The 25,564-nt window shown below is 41.3% G+C and overlaps 1 long non-coding RNA gene across 2 annotated transcripts; it reads right to left on the bottom strand.

Annotated features, from left to right (window-relative positions):
• Positions 1–307: 307 nt before the first annotated feature.
• LOC123334408 lies at positions 308–25,328 on the bottom strand. Of its 2 annotated transcripts, XR_006552192.2 has the most exons (5): positions 25,192–25,328; positions 24,838–24,969; positions 16,722–16,834; positions 5,302–5,405; positions 308–1,970 (listed from the first exon to the last, which is right to left on the bottom strand). It is a non-coding gene; the product is annotated as an uncharacterized LOC123334408 (long non-coding RNA). The 2 variants fall into 2 exon arrangements; XR_006552191.1 differs by lacking the exon at positions 308–1,970 and having other exon boundaries at positions 4,927–5,405.
• Positions 25,329–25,564: the final 236 nt, after the last annotated feature.

The following is a 25,564-nucleotide window of genomic DNA, read 5'->3' as shown; positions in this document are numbered from 1 at the left end:
TGTCTATTTCACAAATGAGGAACTGAGGCTCAAAAAAAATTGGACCAAGGACACAGAACAACTTTCTACTTGCTTTCCATGGAGACTGATTCACTCTCCCTGTCAGATCAGTTCAGATAAGTCGCTCAGTCGTGTCTGACTCTTTTCAACCCCATGAATCGCAGCACGCCAGGCCTCCCTGTCCATCACCAACTCCTGGAGTTCACTCAGACTCATGTCCATCGAGTCAGTGATGCCATCCAGCCATCTCATCCTCTGTCGTCCCCTTCTCCTCTTGCCCCCAATCCCTCCCAGCATCAGAGTCTTTTCCAATGAGTCAACTCTTCTCATGAGGTGGCCAAAGTACTGGAGTTTCAGCTTTAGCATCATTCCTTCCAAAGAAGTCCCAGGGCTGATCTCCTTCAGAATGGACTGGTTGGATCTCCTAAACCGACCCTCTGTCTTTTCTTGTGAAGACTTCTCTTCTCTTCTTTCAGTCAATACTGGCAAAAAAACCTTGATTTGTTTTTACCCCCATTCCTTGTTTTGTAAATCCCAGGAGAAGGAAACGGCAACCCACTCCACTATTTTTGCCTGGAGAATCCCCGTGGACAGAGGAGCCTGGCGGGCTACAGTCCATGGGGTCGCAAACAGCTGGACATGATTGAGCGACTAAGCACTTGTTCTGTAAATAAATCTAACTGTCTTGTTCCTGGCAGGGACCATGTCAACACCATTCCAGACCCTGCTTCAGTGACATCAAGGCCCGTGGATCTTCAACATTTAATGCTTGGGTTCTACCTAAACCCATGCTCCTTGAGCTTCCTCAGTACCTTGCCAGTCCCCCTACGACACCTCTCTAACTGTATCTTTCCTCACTCCAACACGGCAATCTACCTGATCCCTTTCATCTCAGCCCAGAACAAGATCCCAGAAGTCTCAGGATGCCTGTTAGAAGGGATGGGATTGTTTGTAGAGAGATCCACTATGTTGGTTTCCCTGGTGGCTCAGAGGGTAAAGAATCTGTCTGCAATTATGGAGACCTAGGTTCAATCCCTGGGTTGGGAAGATCTCCTGGAGAAGGCAATGGCTGCCTACTCCAGTATTCTTGCCTGGAAAATCCCATGGACAGAGGAGCCTGGCAGGCTACACTCCCTGTGATCACAAAGAGTTGGCCACAACTGAGCGACTAACACTTTCACTTTCACACCACTATGTTATGGAAACCCTGCAGTTTGGACCCCATTCTTCTGCAAACCTCAACTCTTTCCACACAACAGCCCATCTCCCACATATTGCTGCTTAACTGGGTCTTTGGAGCAACAATCTGATCAGCTCAAAATTAGTTAGAATCTGCCTTCAATATAGGTTGATTATTTGACCATCAGTGGTCCTTTCTGCCTCCTAGAGCTTATAATAAATTGATGTTCTGCAGTAAGAGACAAGCCAGATGACCTCTGAATCTGCTTCTGTTAGTGACCAGTTTAAATTCACTTTCTAGTGTGAAATCTAGAAAAGGGAAAAACACGGGCTAAGAATGAGACTTGCTGAAAATTAATGTTTGCATATTTGACGCTATTTTTGTCACAGAATTAGCATATATTCTTCCCTGTCCAAATAGCTTTCTCCTTCCCCTCTCTGTCCTCTTCCAGAACTCCCAGCATTGGCTGGAATGTAGGACAGAATTTCCCACAACACAGACAGCACCCATCTGTCTCCAATTTCACAAAATGACAAACTAGAATGGCCCAAGAGCCAAAATTTCTACTTCATTCTTCTTTCTGATATACTAGTTAGGTCAGGGGATCTTCTTTTCCTTTAGTGCAAATCAAGCCTTTAAGGCAGACTTGAAAAAGGAGGGAGCAGACCTGGAATACCTCATTGTAATACTGCTGATGAGAATTTACAAGAAGCTGAACCATTCAGATCCAGTTGCGATCAGCCCAGGAGTTCAGCATGTCTTCAGCATGGTGGAAACTGCTGCTCTTCTCCTGGAAAATATGAACGCAAAGACTCCATCTGAAATCTAGAGCACCCCTCTAAACTGGAGCAGGTGTGTTAAAAATATCACCACAATACTGAGTCTTAGTATGGGATGACAGTCTCAGGAGCTGGAATTTGGGGTGGGAACTGATTCTTTGAAACAATGATTTCTGGATTCTCATTTTGAGCTCTCTAAAACAATGGTGTGGCTTTTCATGCATTGATAATTCTAAAACATCATGAATGAGGACCGGGTAGCATTTTCAAAAGCTTCAACTTTGACTGTATTATTCCCTTGAAGGGATGACATCTGACAAAAGGAGGAGAATAAAACCCAGGGAATGGGTACACGGAATGGATCACTCTCCTGAGAAGAACATGATATTGCCAAAGAGAGCAGTCCAGAAGGTATTTCATTTGAAATCAGAAATCCTGAGCTTTAATCCTGGGTTTTACTTGAAGTGGGCTAAGCCTTAGCTTCACTCACCTGCAAAATGGGAAGGGGGATGGGCAGAACATTCCTTTGAGTAGGTGGCATCACAGGTGCATCAGGAACACAAGATACAGCATTTGATAAAGAAGAACCCAATGAAAAGTTAAGGACAGTTAGGGAGTTTGGGATGGACATGTACTCAGTGCTATATTTAAAATGGATAACCAACAATGATTTACTGTATAGCACAGAGAACTCTGCTCAATGCTCTGTGGAGGTCTGGAGGGAAGGGGAGTTTGGGGGAGAATCAGTTCAGTTCAGTCACTCAGTCATGTCTGACTCTTTTCGACCCCATGGACTGCAGCTCACCAGGCCTCCCTGTCCATCACCAACTCCTAGAGTTTACTCAAACTCATGTCCATTGAGTCGGGGATGCTATCCAACCATCTCATCCTCCGTCGTCCCCTTCTCCTCTTGCCTTCAATCTTTCCCAGCATCAGAGTCTACAAATGAGTCAGCTCTTCGTATCAGGTGGCCAAAGTATTGGAGTTTCAGCTTCAACATCAATCCTTCCAATGAACACTCAGGACTGATCTCATTTAGGATGGAACTCTTGCAGTCCAGGGGACTCTCAAGAGTCTTCTCCAACATCACAGTTCAAAAGCATCAATTCTTCAGAGCTCAGCTTTCTTTATAGTCCAACTCTCACATCTATACATGACTACTGGAAAAACCATAGCTTTGACTAGATGGACCTTTGTTGGCAAAGTAATGTCTCTGCTTTTTAATATGCTGTCCAGGTTGGTCATAGCTTTCCTTCCAAGGAGCATGTGTCTTTTAATTTCATGGCTGCAGTCACCATCTGCAGTGATTTTGGAGCCCAAAAAAATAAAGTCTGACACTGTTTCCACTATTTCCCCACCTATCTTCCATGAAATGATGGGATTTGATGCCATAATCTAGTTTTCTGAATGTTGAGCTTTAAGCCAACTTTTTCACTTTCATCAAGAGGCTCTTTAGTTCTTCTTCACTTTTGCCATAAGGGTGGTGTCATCTGCATATCTGAGGTTATTGATATTTCTTCCGGCAATCTTGATTCCAGCTTGTGCTTCTTCTAGCCCAGCGTTTCTCATGATGTATTCTGCATATAAGTTAAGTAAGCAGGATGACAATATACAGCCTTGACATACTCCTTTTCCTATGTGGAACCAGCCTGTTGTTCCATGTCCAGTTCTAACTGTTGCTTCCTGACCTGCATACAGGTTTCTCAAGAGGCAGGTCAGGTGGTCTGGTATTCCCATCTCTTTCAGAATTTTCCACACTTTGTTGTGATCCACACTGTCAAAGGCTTTGGCATAGTCAAAGAATCAGAAATAGATGTTTTTCTGGAACTCTCTTGCTTTTTCAATGATCCAATGGATGTTGGCAATTTGACCTCTGGTTCACCTGCCTTTTCTAAATCCAACTTGAACATCTGGAAGTTCACAGTTCATGTATTGCTGAAGCCTGGCTTGGAGAATTTTGAGCATTACTTTGCTAGCATGTGAAATGAATGCAATTGTGGGGTAGTTTGAACACTCTTTGGCATTGCCTTTCTTTGGGATTGGAATGAAAACTGACCTTTTCCAGTCCTGTGGCCACTGCTGAGTTTTCCAAATTTGCTGGCAAATTTGCAGCACTTTCACAGCATCATCTTTTAGGATTTGAAATAACTCAACTGGAATTCCATCACCTCCACTAGCTTTGTTCATAGTGATGATTCCTAAGGCCCACTTGACTTCACATTCCAAGATGTCTGGCTCTAGGTGAGTGATTACACCATCATGGTTATCTGGGTCATAATGATTTTTTGTACAGTTCTTCTGTATATTCTTGCCACCTCTTCTTAATATCTTCTGCTTCTGTTAGGTCCATACCATTTCTGTCCTTTATTGAGCACATCTTTGCATGAAATGTTCCCTTGGTATCTCTAATTTTCTTGAAGCGATCTCTAGTCTTTCCCATCTATTGTTTTCCTCTATTTCTTTGCATTGATCGCTGAGGAAGGCTTTCTTATCTCTCCTTGCTATTTTTTTTTGGAACTCTGCATTCAAACAGGTATATCTTTACTTTTCTCCTTTGCTTTTCTCTTCTCTTCTTTTCACAGCTATTTGTAAGGCCTCCTCAGACAGCCATTTTGCTTTTTCACATTTCTTTTTCTTGGGGATGATCTTGATTCCTGTCTCCTGTACAATGTCACGAACCTCCATCCATAGTTCATCAGGCACTTTGTCTATCAGACCTAGTCCTTTAAATCTATTTCTCACTTCCACTGTATAATTGTAAGGGATTTGATTTAGGTCATACCTGAATGGTCTAGTGGTTTTTCCTACTTTCTTCAATTTCAGTCTGAATTTGGCAATAAGGAGTTCATGATCTGAGCCACAATCAGCTCCTGGTCTTGTTTTTGCTGACTGTATAGAGCTTCTCCATCTTTGGCTGCAACAAATATAATCAATCTGATTTCAGTGTTGGCCATCTGGTGATGTCCATGTGGGGGAGAATGGACACCTGTATATGTATGACTGAGTCCCTTTGCTGTCTACCTGAAACTATTAAGACATTGTTAATCAGCTGTAAAAATATTTATTTCAAAAAAAGTTAAGGACAGTTTCACTTGACTTTAGGTGTCCAACTCTGTAAATTTGGGCTTCCCCAGGGTCACCCCCTGAGGTGGAGCCGAGCACAGGTGGCTTATTTGACATGTGATCCCAGGAAGCAGAAGAGAGGGGTTGGGGAGAAATAGAAAAGGAGGGGAAGCCAATGCAAAAGTTCATTACCAAGGTCACTGCTGTGAGCAACTGGGGTTCAGGTGCATCAGGATCACTGATGCAAAAGAGTACAGATTGCCTCCCAGAAGGGCCCACCTGGAAGATGGCAGAGCGGTTTATCCGTCGTTCCAGTCTCATGAGCTGAAATTTGGTCCCAGAGGCACTTACTTTAGCAAAATCCTGCTGCAGCTGGAGGGCACCTGGGCAAGATGAGGAAAAACCCAGGTTGAGAGCTCAAAGTGGGATTTCAGACCCTCCCACCCCCAGTGATATGCACTCTGTGGAACCAGTTTCCCTGCTGAAGCTAAAATCAGTGAGATCTGAGTGGCTTCACTGGGGGCACCAGAGGGCTTCCTACACCAACCTGAGGCTCTCTCACAGGATCTGTTACTCATTCGATCCTCAGAAGTGGTAAACCACACCCGAACATCACTTCCCTTATGAGAAGCCATAATGCCTGGATGACCTTGAAGAATCACACCCCTTCACAAGTAGTACATTACACACATTACAGCTGGTGTTTAGAGCACTCTCCCTGCTGGTTCTTCCCCACCTTCTGTGCTATCTGAGCTCAGCTTGACAATTATGTGTTCCAGAAAGCTTTCCTGTATCCCTAGGGGAGGTCAGTTGTCCAAGCTATGTGCATCCAGGGAACACTGGATGGCTTGTTTGTGCTGTTTATCACATTTTACATACACAAACACATGTATACCCATTCAGTCCATCAGTGCTATGAGGTCAAGAAACTTGCTCTTACAGACTCATAAATACAGAGAACAAATGGTTTTATTTGTAGCTGTTTAGTTACTAAATCATGTCCAACTCTTGCAACCCCATGCATGGACTGTAGCCCGGTAGGCTCCTCTGTCCATGGGATTTCCCAGGCAAGAACACTGGAGTGGGTTGCCATTTCCTCCTCCAGGGAATCGTACCAACCCAGAGATTAAGCCCACGCCTCCTGCATTGGCAGGTGGATTCTTTATGACTGAGCCACCAGGGAAGCCCAAACTAGCGGTTACCAGTGGGGAAAAGGAAGAGGGGTAGGGACAATCTAGGGGGAAGGGAATAAGAAGTACAAACTCTCAGGTATAATATAAGCTACAAAGATATATTGTACAACACGGGAATGATAGCCAGTATTTTATAACTACAAAAGGATTATAAACTTTAAAAATTGTGAATAACCATATTATACATCTGTACAATATATGCAATATCTTTACAATATGTACAATACTGTACAACATAATATTGTACAGTAACTATACTTTAATAAAGAAAAAATAAAACTTAAAAAAAAAAAGAAACTGGCTCTTACCATAACAGATATAGTTCCCAAACCTAGCACAGTGCTAGGCACAAAGGCTAATGAATGGATCTTGATAAACAGACTAATGAGCAAGTGAAGGAAGAAGCAAATGGATGAGGAAGGCAAAAGCATCTGTCATCACTCAAATCTACCCAAAAGTCTACTTTGCTCAAGAGGTCCTACTTCCTCCTCCCTGTTGTGTTGCCTTCAGAGTGATTGCTCCGGAGCTTTCTCTCCAGGATCTCTTTCCTGGGCATTTCTGTGAAGGAAAAGTGCCAGTCAAGTGCTACAGAGTTGTGCTCAGGTTTTCCAACCTCTGCATCTCTACCGGCCAAACCCCAGGGGTCATTTGGTTTGCATGTTTTGTGGGGAACACACCCAGTGAGCTTCCCTGTTAGTTTAATCCTGGCCTTTTGCTTTCCTCCCTTAGCTTCTCGTAATCACCCTTTCTTGCTCTAAAGGCAGAAATGGTCTCCGTTACTGTCACACTGCCCATGACCTCTTTGCCTTTCTCTCCTCTCACCCTTATCACTCTAAGAGGAAGCAGACCCTGCCCAGAGCAGAGACCACAAGAGGTCAATGGAAACCCTTTGTCAACAAGCTGTGCTCTTCCCACCCTCAGAACCCAAAAAAAGCATCATCTGGGGTAGAGTCAGGGTCACAGCCCCTCTAACTCAACCCCTAGATGACCTGTTGATAGCAAGAAGAGGACAGAACATCCCAGGCGTCAGGAAATCACGTCGGAAGTGCAGGGAGGGAGAGCAGTGCAGGATCAAAGCACAGAAGTGGGCAGAAGATAACCACAGGAGGCCCCAGAGCAGGTTATGAAGGGCACCAAGTCTGCCCCGGGGCGGTCTGCACAGGTCATTGGACCTGAGATCGGGTGCACAACTGGGTTCCGGGGCAGCAGCGTAAGTCCCAGTCCTGATGTCACAGATACATGGCAAAAGGGTCTATTGCCCTAAGAGTTCACCACACTATGCTGTTTCTTGTCTTCTTGGTTCCTGCCATCTTTTCTGCTGGGAAGGCTCCACCCCACTGTCTACTCTGCTCATCTCACCTTGTCCCCATGCTTGGCTAAATTTACTTCTTTGCCCCTCTTCAAGGAAGCCCTCCCTGAATCCCACAGACTATGCTCCCTACCTGTGCACCCAGCACATCACTTGCCTCCCCTCTACCCTGCCAGGACCCAGGGGAAGGAGCCATCTGATTTATCTTTATATTCCCAGGGTCAAAGGCAGTGTCTTGTCTAAAGTAGGCCCCTCAATAAACACGTAATTTTCAATTAATTGAATAAATGAATGCATTGACAAAAATTGTTTGGGACCAGACCTTCAAGAAGAGGCAGAAGCTATTTATCAGAACAGGCACAAAACCAAAGATAGACCATTGATAAATATGAGACTGAGTCCCAGAGTCCTAAGCAATTGCTCCTTAAAATGCTGCTACTGGAAGTCAAGTTTGTTCTTAGGCTTTGAGATGAAATTGTTATAGATGAAAGTTCCACAGCCTCAACGCTGGGTGGCAGAGACAGAAGTCAGACAGGCTGGCATGTTTGCAGTGGGTTGATTCTTTCATTCCCCTGGCTTGGCAAGGGTTGGGGAAAATTTGTAAGTGCCAGATGGATGGGAAGACAGTGAAGCGGCATTTGTTATTGAGGTAGAATCAGTTCAAACATCACTGACCTGATGAAATCTCTCCAGCAAAATTTATTTTCCTTCCTCTCTCAGTGTGTTCCAGGCCCCTTGGCCTTTTCTAGGCTTCTTGAATATGCCAAGTTTTTTCCTGCCTCAGGGCCTTAGGACATGCTATTTTCTCTGCCCTGAGTATTCTTCTACCCATGCTTTGAAAGATAAATTCCTTCTTCTCTGTAAGTTGTGGCTTAAATGTTAATCTTCAGTGAAGCTCTTCTTGTCCACTTTATTACCAGTAGGTGCTCTCATCACAGCCTGTCTGTCTGTTTGGCCTACTAAAACCCAAGTACCACAGACTGGGTGACTTGTGAATAACAAAATTTATTTCTCACATTTCTGGAGGATGGGAAGTCCAAGATCAAGATGCCAGCTTTGGCGGCTGATGAAAACCCACTCCCTGGTTCACAGTCTGCTGGCTGTGTCCTCACTTGTTGAGAGTGAGCTCACCAGGGTCTCTTTCATAAGGGCCTTCATCCCATTTGCGAGTGCTCTGCCCTCATGGCCTAATCACCTCCCAAGGCTCCATCTCCAGATACCATTCCATTGGTGATCAGGTTTCAACATGTGAGTTTGGTGGGAGTGGAAGGACGGGGCACACCAACATTCAGTCCGTAGCAGAATTTGTTCATTTCTATCTATTCTTCATTTTTGCTTTCATCATAATATTTATACAATTTTCAATTTCTTCATTTATTTTCTCTTCACTAATGGTATCAGGGAGATGAACTTTCATAATGGAACATTATTTTCTGAGGACAGAGGCCTCTCCTAACATTTGTTTAGTTAGTCAGTCGTGATCAACTCTTTTGTAGCTCTCCAGGCTCCTCTGTCCATCATATTCTCCAGTCAAGAATACTGGAGTGGATTGCCATTTCCTTCTCCAGAGGATCTTCCTGGCCCAGGGATCAAATCCACAACTTTTGCATTAGCAGAGGAGTTCTTTACCACTGAGCCACCATGTTTCTTGTTTCATCTTTAACACTTAATCTGTCACCTGGTACCTAGTAAGAGGTCACTGTTGTCAGTCCCGTGGCTGCTGAGTTAGTTATTATTGTCAAAGGAATTTCTTCAGTATATATAAAACTAAATTGATTCAAATTATGAGCTTAGGTATGAGCTTCTTTATTTTTCCATATATTTTGAGTATTGTTATCAGAAAGCATTTCTGAATGCTTGCAGAACCATGTCAGCATTCAGTAATGTATATTAAAAGATGCCGTGTATGTCTGAGTTAGCCTTGTGAATAAATCCCTCCTAATAAAAGAAAATGAGCTTTTATGATTAAGGGGTTTAGAAATAATCAAGAGAGGGTTAAAAATAAAACAAGCGGAGGCAGAACAGACCAAAGAATAGCTACTGGCAAGCCTTTCAAAATGATGTCCCAGATTATAATTTCATAAGAAAAAAATAAAATAATTGCTTGCCAAGCCATATAAAAAGATGAATTCTGGGAAAACTTAAAAACTAAACATTGATAGGCTTATAGAGTCTAGCTCCTCTCAATAACAGAACTTTCCCAGAACCCATTTTTCCTGGTCATTCTGAGTGTTCCCTCCTGAGTCTGATTTTCCACCACCCTGGTGACCTGGTAGCATCAGTTGTCTGGTCTTCATTACCCAAACCAGGCCTGCTAAGTTTAAAAAAAAAAGTTTCCCTAAGGAAGCAGAAAATGAACTCTTCTAGCTTACAAATACTCAGTGGAGTCCCTCCCTGCTCAGAACCCAGGCAATTTAAGCCTCAGCCTGTTTGTGGTTTGTTTTGTTTCATGTTTGTCTCATCACAGCAGTCAAATCATGTCCCAACTCCTTTCAACTAGATTTCAAAATTAATGAGTTAGAAACAAAATGTTCCTTCCTACATAAAATGCTAGCAGCTTTGCCTTCATCTACAGAAAGCTTAAAAATGAACATCACTTTCAAAGTCAAAGAACAAACCTTCCTACTCGTCCCTGTATTCAGCCCCCTCCCCGACCCCCACTCAACCTGCAAGGTTGATTCCAGTCCCTGCCATCGAGAAGTCCGCTACTGCTCCAGCCCACAATGATGATCATTCTGAACTCTCTCAGTTGAGCCTATGAGGCTCAATTTCTTACTGTTCTCTAACTGTATGAAGAAAAGGAGGAAAAAAGTAGAAGGTAGTGGGGAAAGCTGGAGAGAAAATGCAGTAAATCATGCCAAGGACTATATTTTGCATATTTCATGGGCAATCTCATTTAATCCTCACCACGAGCCTCAAGTAAGAATGATTCTTCATCTTTTTCCAGATGAGAAAACTGAGGTTCATGAGAGGCTAAGAAACTTGCCCTGCAGCTCAGAGGCAGGAGAACAGAAAGTCGGGATTTGAATCCAGGTTTCTGACTACACAACCCATGCTGTTTCCCTTATATTATGGGATCAGTTGTAGCTTCTTTTCTACTTCATGTTCAAGCACAGCTCACACAAAGAATGAGACCAGGAAGAGGAATGATATGAAAACCAGGGCATGTTTCAAGAATAAACATATCAGGAATCTAGTAGATGTAAAGAAGAGCATTCAGAGCTTTGGGGAAGGGAAAGAGAGGTGTCCATCATGGCAGGAGAAAGAGCTATTTAAACAGCACTGGGCACATGAGAGAGATGCTCCTGGCAGGAAATGCAACGTGGAGGTGTGATGTCCATAACAAAGAAGATAATGAAGCCTCTGCAGATACTCTATTGATCAAGCTGCATCTGCAGTGTTTACTGCACTTTTAGTCACCAGGGGATGTGTGCCATCAAATTTGCAAGAAGAACATGAAGATATTCAGTCAGAAAAAGAGAACCCTTTAAGGACTCATGCTTAAATCTTCAAATACTTAAAGGACTATCTTTTGTAAACTAGATACTTGAAAAATTTCTGTGCAACTCTAGAAAACAAAGCCAAAACTAAAGAAATGATGCTATAGGAAAGCTCATTTCTGCTTTTGCTGTATGGGAAAGAACTTTGATGGTTCAAACCATTCAAAAATTGGACAAATTACCTTCTGGATATTAGCAATTCCCATTGCTAATAGGTTCTCACAGCCTGGAAGACCACTTATCAAATATATGGTAAAGGAGGCTTATGCTTTGGAGAAGGAAATGGCAACCCACTCCAGTACTCTTGTCTGGAGAATCCCAGGGATGGGGGAGCCTGGTGGGCTGCTGTCTATGGAGTCGCACAGAGTTGGACACGACTGAAGTGACTTAGCAGCAGCAGCAGCAAAGCCTTCCAAGATCCCATTCAACTCTGATCCTGTGACTCAAATACCATGTTATAGTTTTCTCTCATGGCAAGGAAATCTGTATCGTTTTTCTATTTTTCATAACAAATTACCACAAAATTAGTTGGTTAAAATGGCCTGTGATGACTCAATTGGCAAAGAATCTCCTGCAATACAGGAGATACAGGTCTGATCCCTGTATCAAGAAGATCCCCTGGAGAAGAGAATGGCTACCCACTCCAGTATTCTTGCCTGGGTAATCTCATGGACAGAAGAGCCTGGTGGGCTACAGTCCATGGGGTCACAAATAGATGGGCACAATTCGTGGCTTAAAACAATACAAATGTATTACCTTAGCATTCTGTAGATTAGAACTCTGACATGGGTCTCACATGGCTAAAATCAAGGTTTCAGGAGGACTGCCTTCTTTTGTAGGCTCCTCTTCAGCTCTAGCAAAGAAACTATCTCCTTGTCTTTCCCAGTCTCTTAGCTCATGGTCCCCTTCCTCTGTCTTCAAAGCCAAAATGGCAGGCCAAGTCTCTCTCACATCACATCACTCCTACCTCCTCATCTGCCTCTCCTCCATCTTTAAGGACCTTTGTGATCACATTGGACCTACCCAGATAAACCAGAATAGTGCCTATACATTCTTGATCAGTAGTCCTCATTCAATTTGTAACCAACCTTAATTCCCTTTTTCCATGTAACATAACATATTCAGAGGTCCCAGGAATTAGTACATGGATGACTTGGAGTAGAGAGCATTATCTTAACTATTCCAACGAAGTTCTGACAAATACCATCAGTACATCCCACAAGTTCACATTGATGTGTGACTCTTCGCCTTCTCTAAAGACCACAGCAGAGAGGATAAGGATTTGGAAAGAGTACATCAGGCCTCCAAGGGTTACTTGAGACTCAGTCTCTACTTGACTCAAGCCAACCAAATACAATGGCAGAAAACATTTTTCAGCTGGGTAGATATGACCAAGCTCCAATACTTTGGTCACCTGATGAGAAGAGCAGACTCATCAGAAAAGACCCTGATGCGGGAAAGATGGAAGGCAGGGGGAGAAGGGGATGACACAGGATATGATGGTTGGATGACATCACTGACTCCATGGACTTGAGTTTGAGCAAACTCCAGGAGATGGTGACAGACAGGGAAGCCTGGCGTGCTGCAATCCATGGAGTGGCAAAGAGTGAGACACGACTGAGCAACTGAACAACAAGTTTGACCTATATTCTTCACCCTTTCCCACAGCCTACACCAAGCTTCAGAAGTCTTCTCCAGCCTGTGCCCCGGGGCTGCTGCTGCTGCTGCTAAGTCACTTCAGTTGCGTCCGACTCTATGCAACCCCATAGACGGCAGCCCACCAGGCTTCCCCGTCCCTGGGATTCTCCAGGCAAGAACACTGGAGTGGGTTGCCATTTCCTTCTCCAATGCATGAAAGTGAAAAGTGAAAGTGAAGTCGCTCAGTCGTGTCCGACTCTTCACGACCCCATGGACTGCAGCCCACCAGGCTCCTCTGTCCATGGGATTTTCCAGGCAAGAGTACTGGAGTGGGGTGCCATTGCCGTCTCCCATGCCCCAGGGAGGCACAAGCAATGACCATAGCTGGCAAGTGATGGAAACACCCATTTTACATGTCCTCAGGAAAGGCTGTCTGTCCCACGTATTAGGGTTTAGGGTTGTTGCTCTTATTGCTTTAGTAATCACTATGTACAAGGCAATGAGCTAGAAATCTTGAATTCATAAATAAAATGTACAATTCATAATCTAAGCTGCCTGTAGGCTACAGTATACTAGCACTTACTGCTATTTTGTTTCTTCTGAATAGAATTCCTGGTCTCATGTCACTCTTGCCAGTATTTACCCAGAGTTTTTCATTATTTCCACTGTTTTCCCATCTATTTGCCATGAAGTGATGGGATCAAATGCCATGATCTTAGTTTTCTGAATGCTGAGTTTTAAGCCAACTTTTTCATGCTCCTCTTTCACTTTTATCAAGAGGTTCTTTCATTCTTCTTCGTTTTCTGCCATAAGGGTGGTGTCATCTGCATATCTGAGGTTATTGACATTTCTCCCGGCAATCTTGATTCCAGTTTGAGCTTCATCCAGCCCAGCATTTCTCATGATGTACTCTACATATAAATTAAATAAGCAGGGTGACAACATACAGCCTTGACATACTCCTTTCCCAATTTGGAACCAGTCTGTTGTTCCATGTCCCGTTATAACAGTTGCTTCTTGACCTGCATATAGATTTCTTAGGAGGCAGGTTAGGTGATCTGGTATTCCCATCTCTTTAAGAATTTTCCACAGTTTGTTGTGATCCACTCAGTCAAAGGCTTCAGTGTAGTCAATAAAGCAGAAGTAGATGTTTTTCTGGAACTCTCTTGCTTTTTTGATGATCCAATTGATGTTGGCAATTTGATCTCTGGTTCCTCCAAAATCACTGCAGATCATTACTGCAGCCATGAAATTAAAAGACACTTGCTCCTTGGAAGAAAAGTTATGACCAACATAGACAGCATATTAAAAAGCAGAGACATTACTTTGCCAACAAAGGTCTGTCTAGTCAAAGCAATGGTTTTTCCAGCAGTCATGTATGGATATGAGAATTGGACTGAACTAAACTGAACTGAACCTGGAGTTTTATCATTATACTACTTTAGAATCTCCATCATTTGAATCACAATGGAAGTCCTGAATTGTTATTGCTTTTTCCTAGGCATGTTTATTGTGGGGTGTTTTTCTAAGAGTTCTTTTGGTCACCCCAAATAATCTATCAATTGGGATTCTTACCATTGCAGTTGATAGAAAACTCTGTTTCAACTAGTTGGAGAAAAAGAGGGGGGTTTTTTGGCTAACATCCTGAAAAATCCAGAGGTAAATCTGGCTTTGACCCTTTCCAGAGCCTCAAATGATGCTGTTGGACCATTTCACCCTCATCATTATTTCCCCTCTGTTTCCAGACTTTATTCTCCTGCATCCTCTTACATTGCAGGGACAAGATCACTCTCTGCAGCTCTGGACTTCTCTCTCTTCTACCCAGAAACTCTAGTAGAAAAGAAAATGTTTCTTCTCTGGATCTCCCTCCAAAAGTTCCAGACTGAATTTAATTTTAGTGGCTTATCATTGCCCTAGTCCAGGTCATGTGCTCACCTGTGAATCAATGACTATAACAAGAGAAGTGCAAACCTCTGATCAGCCAGCCCTCAACACCTGCCAACTCCTGCAGCAGGGTTTACCTTCAGTGCCATTTGAGCCACGTGAAATAAAAGGAAGGGAGAAATGGATTCCCCAGGAAAAACTGGGATTCTGTTACCAGGAGGAAAAATGGATGCCTAGTAGGCAGGAAATATCCTGCCTACTGTTACCCTATACTTGGGTAACACTCAAGTCAGATTATATTAGCTGCTTTCTGGTTCAATATTAGCCAAGATCAGAATAGGGGAAAGAATGTCATCATTTGAATAGAGGAGAGTGTTCAAAGCTTCAAACACAGTCCAAGGAAGTTGGACTTAGAGAGGACACAACAGCATAGGGGCCATGGGCAATTTGCAAGACATTTTAGGATGAAAGTCCAGAAGATATTCAATAGCCACTGATTAGGAAGCATGCACAAGCCTCACTCATTTTGCCTAAATCAGAAATAGCTTCTAAATTTAAAAAATAGAAAATAAAATAGGAAGACAAAAGAATCTGGGATGAGGCAACCAGGCTTTGAGTCCAACCACTTACCAGTGGTATAGTCTTGAGCATGTCACTAACTTCTGAAAGCCTCAGGTCAACCTTCTGTAAAAGGGGATTGATAATAATTCCTACCTCATAGAGAATCACATGTGATCATATGTGGAAGGATCCTTTCTTAAGTTGCTAGAACAAACCCTCCCATCCACATGGCTGCTGCAGTGAGACTGCTGCTCCTCTCTTCTGTTTACCATCCCTTTGAACCTGGGCTGACTCTAGGAATTGCTTTTGCCAGTAGAATGAGACAGAGTGATGTGTGGTTTCCAAGCTTAGCCTATAAGAGGCCTTGTAGCATCCATATGGGCACTTCTGGAAAATCTCTTGGAAGCCAGCCACCATGCCATAAAGAAGCTCAGGCTAGACTACAGAATAAGGAGAAGCCACTTAGAGAAAAACTCTGGACAGAGGGAAGCCATCTTGAATGTTCCAAGCCCAGTTGAGCTCCCAGCTCAATGCAGCTGTACAAATGTCCTCAGCTGCACCATCTGGAGAAGAACAACCCAGTTGAGCCCAATCAACCCACAGAATCATGAGAAATGATAAAACATTGCTGTTTTAATCCACTAAGTTTCAAGGAACAATAACCACCACCCCCCACTACATATGAACAAGTTCCATTCTGAAAGTGCGTTCGTAAGTCCAATTTGTTTGTAAGTCCAACCAATTTAGCCTAGTCACCCAACTAACACAGTTAGCTGTATAGTACTGTACTATAATAGGTTTGTAATACTTTTCATGTAAATAATACATTAAAAAACAAACACAAAAAATAAAGAAAACATTTTAAATATTACAGTACAGTACCTTAAAAAGTACAGTAGTACAGTACAACAGCTGGCATACAGGGGCTGGCCTTGATGAACAGGCAAGAAGAGTTACTGACTGGAGGAGGGAGAGGAGGTGGGAGATGGTAGAACTGAAGGATCTTCTGCAGTAGGTGATGGAGGGCGGGCTGCAGTTTCACTCACACCTGACATTGATGGAACACACGTCCACATCTTTGAAAGTTCACAACTTGAAGGTTCATATGTAGGGGACTGACTTTACCACACAGAACTGGTACCTAAGACAATGTGAAAACAAAGTGTTTCTGCAGTCCTTGCTGTCTTTTCCTCAAGAGGAATGTAATTTGCACTCCAGGCAGAACAATGCCTCCTTTGTGGCACTGCCTCCTGTTTCACAGGACTTTCAGCATCACTGGCCCTTACCTTGTACATCTCAGTGGCGCTCTCCAGTCACTGAGAGAATCAAAGACATTGTCCCCTAGGCCCGAACACCCTCCCTCACTATGAATCAAATCCAAGAGGAGCACTTACTTCTAAGAGAGTGAGGACTTCCGAGGTCAGCCTCACTAATTGCAAGGCAGGACCTCTATTCTTTCTGTGTGTACTGATCCTCATTACGAGTTGAAATATCTTCCCTGGCATTTCATACTGCCTTCATTAGGCCATACCAAAAGGGAGTTTACAAGGCCTATAAAACTATGTGATACCAGTTGATGTAAGTAATGCAAGCAGATGTGATAAAGCTGCATACTCTGGCCTTGAAGGGGTCCAAAGAAAACTGTTGTCTGCCACCAAGTGTGGTTAAAGTAGGAATCATCAGCATTCTTTCTCTTGTTTGTCCTATTTATGTAGCACTTTAGGGATCTGGAGAAAAGAAGTAAATGAACATTATTCTTGGCTGCATGATCATCCTTGTCTTTTTCTCTTGATAGTTCTCTGTAGTGGAAAACTCCTAATAACACATTGACAACACAAGGCAGGGTACTGTAGAGATGAAACTTCTCTAAAATAAATATCACTTTCTAGGAGGCAGAAGAGTTCAGAAGTGACCTTCTGAAAAAGAGTTGCCATTAGCCATGGATATCTGTTCTTTGTAAACACCAGAGTGGATCAAACCTTTATCTTTTCGTTTCACCACAGTTGGATTCCAGAGCTTGTATTTTCTTTCCCAGAGAGCTTCCAATTCTCAAGGCCAGCTTCAAAGGCAAGATTCCATTCAGTCTGAAGTGTCAACACTCCTGTCTTAATAAGATATAAAATGTTCCTATACCCTATCCTTTTACCCACACCAATTCCCACTTTCATGTTTCCACTAGTTTATAATCACATGTCCTTGCTGAGACATTAGTTGAAATGAGAATGGTAATTTATTTAAGCATACTTCTTGTCAATTTGGCTTCCCAGGTGGCTCAGTTGATAAAGAAACTGCTGGCAATGCAAGAGACCCAGGTTCAATCCCTGCATCTGGAAGATCCCCTGGAGAAAGGAATGGCAACCCACTCCAGTATTCTTGCCTGGAAAATTCCATGGACAAAGGAGCCTGGCAGGCTATAGTCCATAGGGTCACACAGAGTTAGGCACAACTGAAGCAACTTAGCACGCACACCCACCGTCAATTTAGCTATGAACAAAAGGTGCTGGACTGGCATATACATCTAAAGAAGACATGGGATGCCAAGTTGAAATTTGGAATTAAGCTTCCTAAAATGACAAAACTATACTTTCAGTACTTAGTTTACTTACTCTAGATTGTACAAATTTCCCAGCAATCTTAAGGAAATGGAAGAAAGAAGTAATTAACTTTTTTAAATATATGATATTATATAAGACTATGATGACATCTATGCTTCTTCTGTAGCTATCTGTACATGGTACTACATACACAGGCTGTCCACAGAGAAGAATCAAAATGTGGGCGTTCCCAGCTTTGAAAACTAAGAGCTAAATTAAGGAAAGAGAGACAGGGGGAGAGAAGAAAAAGAAAACCTAAATTCTTGATCTGCTAAAATTTAGACTTAAAATATATGCCTTAGAAAAATACACATGCCAGAATTCAAGTAGGTAACAATATGCTACTTTTTTATCCTGGTCTGTTTTAGAAAAATCTGCTCCTTGGTAAATGAATAATATGTTTATACTTCCAGTATATTTTTAATAGCTAACATTTCAAGTCCATACAACATTTGTTTTAATAGAATTTTATATTCTAAAAATAAGAAAAGAAGAAACGTTTCACTTTACAAAAAAATTTACAACCGGGTTTCTTTATGTGCTAGGATCCTTTGGGAATTTTAATGTGATTACACTATTAAAACTAAATGCATATATAAATTTTCAGAATTCGATCTTTTGTGTATAAGTTACACCTCTCTGGCAAGAGCTGTAATCACTCTCAATTCCTGAAATGTTAATTTCTCAAAAGTCCTCTCCTCCTCTCCACCCTTAATCTTCTGTAATTCATCTTCAGTGAGTTCTCCCAGAAATCTCCTACATCAAAACCGTAACTCTTTTTCCTAGTGCCAACCAACGAAATACCAAAGGACAGACATTTACTTAATTAGGTAATGTAGTGCCGTCAGCAAATCCAGCAAAACTGGATATTTCAAACTTCAAAATAACTCAAAGGACCCAAATCATCTGACAGCCAACAATATTTACCAGTTGGGACTTCAGATAAAGTAAATGCAGTGATCTTTCTTTTCTTAAAAAAATGGAACCCTTCTGTTCGTTGTGGAATACAAAGAGCAGCGGGCAATTACATAACCGTAGATAGGCAAAAACGTTGATCTATTAACCAACAAAAAGGAGGAAGAGAGGTCAGCTTACACTAATTAATCCCAGTCCTTAGATCTGCCCGTTTCCACAGCTACAAACGGTAGAGAGAGACAGAAGTCCAAATCTATCCTAACCTGAAGCCAAGCTCTCTGAATACTTGCACTGTTTCCTGATTTTCTACTTTATCATCTGAATCATGAACGTGATAAGTGAACATGCTTTACAGTTGAATCCTGGCAGAATTGTGGTTATGTTGCTTTGTTTTGAGGGAAGTGCTAATGTTCTTAGCTTCCACCACGCTCATTTCTGTTTTGCTTGATCATGAAATAAGCTATCAGTTCAGTTCAGTTCAGTCACTCAGTCGTGTCGGACTCTTTTCGACCCCATGAATTGCAGCATGCCAGGCCTCCCTGTCCATCACCAACTCCCGGAGTTCACTCAGACTCACATCCATTGACTCAGTGATGCCAACCAGCCATCTCATCCTCTGTCATCCCCTTCTTCTCCTGCCCCCAATCCCTCCCAGCATCAGAGTCTTGTCCAATGAGTCAACTCTTTGCATGAGGTGGCCAAAGTACTGGAGTTTCAGCTTTAGCATCATACCTTCCAAAGAAATCTCAGGCCTGATCTCCTTCAGAATGGACTGGTTGGATCTCCTTGCAGTCCAAGGGACTCTCAAGAGTCTTCTCCAACACCACACTTCAAAAGCATCAATTCTTCAGCGCTCAGCCTTCTTCACAGTCCAACTCTCACATCCATACATGACCACAGGAAAAACCATAGCCTTGACTAGATGGACCTTTGTTGCAAAGTAATGTCTCTGCTTTTGAATATGCTATCTAGGTTGGACATAACTTTCCTTCCAAGGAGTAAGCGTCTTGTAATTTCATGGCTGCAGTCACCATCTGCAGTGATTTTGGAGCCCCCAAAAATAAAGTCTGACACTGTTTCCACTGTTTCCCCATCTATTTCCCATGAAGTGATGGGACCACATGCCATGATCTTCATTTTCTGAATGTTGAGCTTTAAGCCAACTTTTTCACTCTCCATTTTCACTTTCATCAAGAGGCTTTTTAGTTCCTCTTCACTTTCTGCCATTAGCAAGAGTGAATGTCGACATTCTAGGAATCCGCAAACTAAAATGGACTGGAATGGGTGAATTTAACTCAGATGACCATTATATCTACTACTGCGGGCAGGAATCCCTCAGAAGAAATGGAGTAGCCATCATGGTCAACAAAAGAGTCCGAAATGCAGTACTTGGATGCAATCTCAAAAATGACAGAATGATCTCTGTTCGTTTCCAGGGCAAACCATTCAATATCACAGTAATCCAAGTCTATGCCCCAACCAGTAACGCTGAAGAAGCTGAAGTTGAAATAAGCTATATTTTAACTCAAATACAAAGAAAGGGAGGAGAGGAAAAGCCATCAGAGAAGCTGAAGGAAATTTAAGCAAACAGGAAGAAAGAAGCAAACGATAAAGTGAAACTTGGTGCAGAAGAGATAAACCATGAATGTGAGGAGAAGAAAAAAGGAGATAGAATGGAAAGATCTAGAGGATGCAAATACAAAAAGATTTAGGGACTTCCTCTAATGGTGGCAGACTGGGTAATCTGGGCCAATTCTCTTGCTGAAGGAAACTAAAATAACTCTGTAAAATATAAAAACTATGATCTTTGAAGTATCAAAAAGCTAAAAAGAGAGTGTTGAATTACCAAGCCAAAATCTACAAAGAATAGAAATCCAATGATATATGTCTGGCATTTTGCCAAATGCATGTCAGCCAATCTTTCAGACTCAACTGAGAGGCTTAACAGTGGTTTTGGCATCTTCATAGGGTCAGAGGAACAAAATGTAAATACTTCTGATAGGAAAACTTATAAAGCTTCACTGAGAGACAGGAAGGGAGATCTAAATAAATGAAGAGATATAGCATATTTACAAACTAGAAGACTTAGTATTGTATCAGTGCCCCAAGACACAAATAAACCTATGTAACAGAACAGTCACTAGACATGGGCTCATTCATAAATGGCACTGGGTATATTATAGATGCGGCACTCGTAGAGTGGGGAGAGGACAGCTGACACAATTGGATATGTATATGAGGAAAATGAAACTTGACTTCCAACCTCTTACTCCTTCATTGTCTGCACCCCAGACACACACAAGAAACATTCTCGCATTTGTGCGTTTGGACACATAACAAAGAATATTCATAGTAACACTGTGTGTAAGAGTAAATTTTTAAAAATCAAAACAAGTCCATAGAGAGTAGAATGAATAAATAAAACATGGACTGTGTATCCAATGAAATACTATCAGATCAGATCAGATCAGTCACTCAGTCGTGTCCGACTCTTTGCAACCCCATGAATCGCAGCACGCCAGACCTCCCTGTCCCTCACCAACTCCCGGAGTTCACTCAAACTCACGTCCATTGAGTCGGTAATGCCATCCAGCCATCTCATCCTCTGTCAAATACTATAGTGCCAAGAAAATGAACGTCACAACATGGATTAATCTCAGATACAATGTTAACAATTTTGGTTACAGAAAAACAAAAACATAATTCTACTTATATAAAGTAAGAACATGCAAAACTAAGACTATATTGTTCAGAGATGTTAACATATATCATAAACCTGTAAAGAAAAGTAAGAAACTGATAAATGCAAAATTTAGAAGAGTGGATACCTTTGGGGAAAGGGGACTGGATGAGGAAACCACTGACTATTAATAACATGTTGCTCTTTTTCTTAAATCCGGTGGTAGGTGCTACATAGTCCTTGAATTCTGGCTGCTCTTTTGTATCTATTCACAAGTCAATAGAAATGTAACGAATATATCTGTGTGCCCAAAACTGAAGAGTCAACTTTGAACTTAATATTCAGATATAGTCAAAACCAAAGTTGGGGGTCACCATCTCTGGTGGGATAACCATTTGTGATATGGTTACCATCACAGAATGAAATTCTTGAGACAAAGATATATCTGAAAATTTTTCCACAAAATAAACTGAATCATGACTTCAATCTCATTGCTTAAAATATTACCTCTCAAATGTGTAGTGTTGGCAGGATAGTGCAGAAATAAGCATTTCCTAGCTCTATTGACTGCTGAATTGCTCCTGTGTGTGGTCAACGTACCACACACTGACAATATCAATTAGGTTAGCAAAAAAGGAAGATATTTTCTGCCACCTCTAGTCAGAATAGGCTACTGCTGCTAATAATGTTGCCCTTCCCCTCTAGTAGCAACTGGTTTCAAGTCCTCTTGTCTCTGCTGCACCTTCTGGACTTCAAGCTTTTGTTAACAGTAATTATGCAATTTCATTGAAGCCACCTCACAAACAGAATCTCTGTGCATTGCTTGAAGAAGATGCTTTCTGAACATTTTCAGAAGCAAAGGAAATTTTTTTGCTCTCGCTTATTTTTTATTTTTAATATTTTATGCATGAACTTACTACTTTAATTTGGATCTAAAAATGTGGCAATAGAATACCATAATTGACTTTTAAGATAGTCTCTGAATTTGATATTCAAAATAGTCTCTGAAATTCTATTTGCAATCTTAGCTTTCATTGGATGCACAGCCATTTCAGCATCTCCCCAGGAGCAGCATAAGAAATGCATCCTTATAGGAGGTATCATGCTGGAATACCTGCACTATCATGCTCATCCATTAGGTTACTTCTTCAACAGCATGCAGTTCATCAGCAAATGAACTGTTTTACCTTCAGGAAACCCACTAATTCTAAGTCCTGCTTGTTGGTATTATTTTGTGTTCGAGTAGACTTTTAGACATGTAGTAACTGCTCCTCCATTTTATTTGATTATTTTTTATGAGTACAGTACTTGACAAAGCAATTCCCAAACCTCTTGGACGTCGTGGTGTCTATCTGCTGAGGAAGGATAGTAAGTGGCCCACAGGTGGCGCTAGTGGTAAAGAACACTGCTGCCAATGCAGGAGACATAAAAGATGTGGGTTCAATCCCTGGGTCGGGAAGATGCCCTGGAGAAGGGCATGGCAACCCACCACAGTATTCTTGTCTAGAGAATCCCATGGACAGAGGAGCCTGGTGGGCTGCAGCCCATAGATTTGCACAGAGTTAGACACGACTGAAGCAACATAATGCCTGGCAGGCAACAAGTCTTCAATTAAAAAAAAAATTGTTGAATGAATACATGAGTCTCTTTAGTTGTAAAACTTTTCTCTTTATTTTTTTGAAATTATTGAATTAAAAACTATTAAGGTTGTAAAGTATAAGTGTTGGTCTCACTGTTGTTGTTCAATTGCCCCACCATGTCCGACTCCCTGCAATCCCATGGACTGCAGCATGCCAGGCCTCTCTGTCCTTCACCGTCTCCTGAAGTTTGCCCAAGTTCATGTCCATCGCATTGGTGATGCCATCCAGCCATCTCACTACTGGTGAGTTGGTCTCACTGTTCAGCTCAAAATATGCCATGTAAGCTGTGGCTTTGCTCTTCAGTTTGAGAAGAGCAAACCACAAGATACCCAATCCAGTGTCATTTCTGGAATCCCTGAACATTTCTGGCTTACTAGCTTATTGAGAGATGCTCGGATCTCAGATAGTTGACAACATAGCAAATCTGCTTGAAAAAATATTCTTAAAAATGAACCTCAAGGCAACATCATGTATTGTCATTGACTACAAAAAAAAAAAAAACATCAGAAGGTTATAAATGATTTAAGACTTAGAAGATAGGATGCCATGTTCACATCCTTCACTGGTGTGTTCAGAAAGGAATTACAGTACAAGGAACCATCTTAAGATTACCGGCTGTAAGGTGCAAGCGTGTGTGCTGAGTCTCTTCAGTCATATCCAACTGTTTGCGACCCTATAGACTGTAGCCCACCAGGCTCTTCTGTCCATGATATTCTCCAGGCGCGAATACTGGAATAGGTTGCCATGCCATCCTCCAGGGCATCTTCCCGACCCAGGGATTGAACCCACATCTTTTATGTCTCCTGCATTGGCAGCAGGGTTCTTTACCACTAGAGCCACCTGTGGGCCACTTACTATCCTTCCTAAGCAGGTAAACCCCTCGACATCCAAGAGGTTTTGGAACTGCTTTGTCAAATACTGTACTCATAAAGTTCCGCTCCTCATGGAGCTTGCCTTCTAGTTTAGAGGGGGTAATAAGGAACAAACAATAACAATAAATATATAAACAAGTGCCAAGTGTTGATAAACATCATGCGGAAAATTAAACACGGAAAAAAAGCATAAGTAGGTGGAGGAGGGGAGGAGGGAAAAGCTATCTCTTAAAGCATGCTTAGGGAAGTCCTCATGGATAAGGTGACATTTGAACAGAGAACTTAAGAAAAGCATATTTGTAAGCTTTCAAAAGCAGTATTTTTTTTTAATGAATGACAAAGCTATATCAGACTCGTGAAAACGGAGGAGTTTCATAAAATTATTATCCGACAAAAACAGAATTCAAGATCTAATGTTGGATTCATTTTGATATTTGGCAAAACTAATACAATTTTGTAAAGTTTAAAAATAAAATAAAATTAAAAAAATAAAAAATAAATAAATAAAGTTGTTTATAATAGCAAAAAAATTTGATAACTTAAAGACATTCAAAGGAGAATTATTAAATAAACCATGGTAAATTTATAAAATTAAGTAATGGGTAGCCATTAAAGAATGACACAGCTATCCATATCATATTGTTGAATTTCAGAAATAGATTATATAATATAATATGAAAAAATAACTACTGATACATGGCTTTTTAAAGTCTGGAGGATTATACAACTGACTTTTAATAATGGAACATCAGGGGAATAAAATTCTTGGAGCAACAAGAAGATCTTGGCTTCTACTTATGCAAATCTATATTATTTTAAAATTTTACAAAAAATGTTTATCATAATAAAATTGGGGCTGCATAAGTGTTTTTAAATAACTCAAGGGAAATCAAATGTTTTATACTGATGAAGATTATCACTCAAATTAAAGATTATTTCCATTAACCTTCCTTATATAAAGAAAAATATATTTTAAAAGGCAAGAATAGTGTCACATAAATTTAATAACAGTAGAACGATTTCACTTACCGTTCTTATTTTCCATAAACCAACTGGGCAAAAATAATGATAAAGGTGATTTAAATTCTGTCATTAGTAAGTTTTATTTCAGTGCTGGTAACTAATCCTCAGCTCTAGGCAATACAACTTACTTTTCAAATCCTATAAAAAAAATATAAAAATGTGTCACATATTATACTACAAAGAAAGTTTTTATATTAAATAAATTTCAAAGAGTAAGAACTGTCTAAGACAACTTCTTTATTCACAATGCAAAAAAATTGCTAAGGTTTTGAAACTGAGAGAAAATTTAACAACTTAGAAACTAATTAAAGGTCATTTTCCAAAGTAATTCTTAGGTTAAAGAGGAAAATCAACACTCACAGTAAAGAAGCATTGAACTAAAGAAGCAAAGAAAAAGCTGCTGCTGCTGCTGCTAAGTCGCCTCAGTCGTGTCCGACTCTGTGCGACCCCATAGATGGCAGCCCACCAGGCTCCGCCGTCCCTGGGATTCTCCAGGCAAGAACACTGGAGTGGGTTGCCATTTTCTTCTCCAATACATGAAAGTGAAAAGTGAAAGTGAAGTTGCTCAGTCGTGTCTAAATCAATGTAAAAAAATAAAATCAATATAAGAAGAAATAAATTTATAAAAGCAGAAGTCAATGAATTAGTAAAATAATAGAATTGATCAATAGCAACTTCTTTAAAAATACAAATAAATGTAGAAATAAAGCTATGTTTTCAGGTACTGCGTGCG

This window comes from Bubalus bubalis, chromosome 7 (genome assembly GCF_019923935.1).
Source record: "Bubalus bubalis isolate 160015118507 breed Murrah chromosome 7, NDDB_SH_1, whole genome shotgun sequence".
Lineage (NCBI taxonomy): Eukaryota > Metazoa > Chordata > Mammalia > Artiodactyla > Bovidae > Bubalus > Bubalus bubalis.
This window is presented reverse-complemented; position numbering and strand designations above follow the sequence as displayed.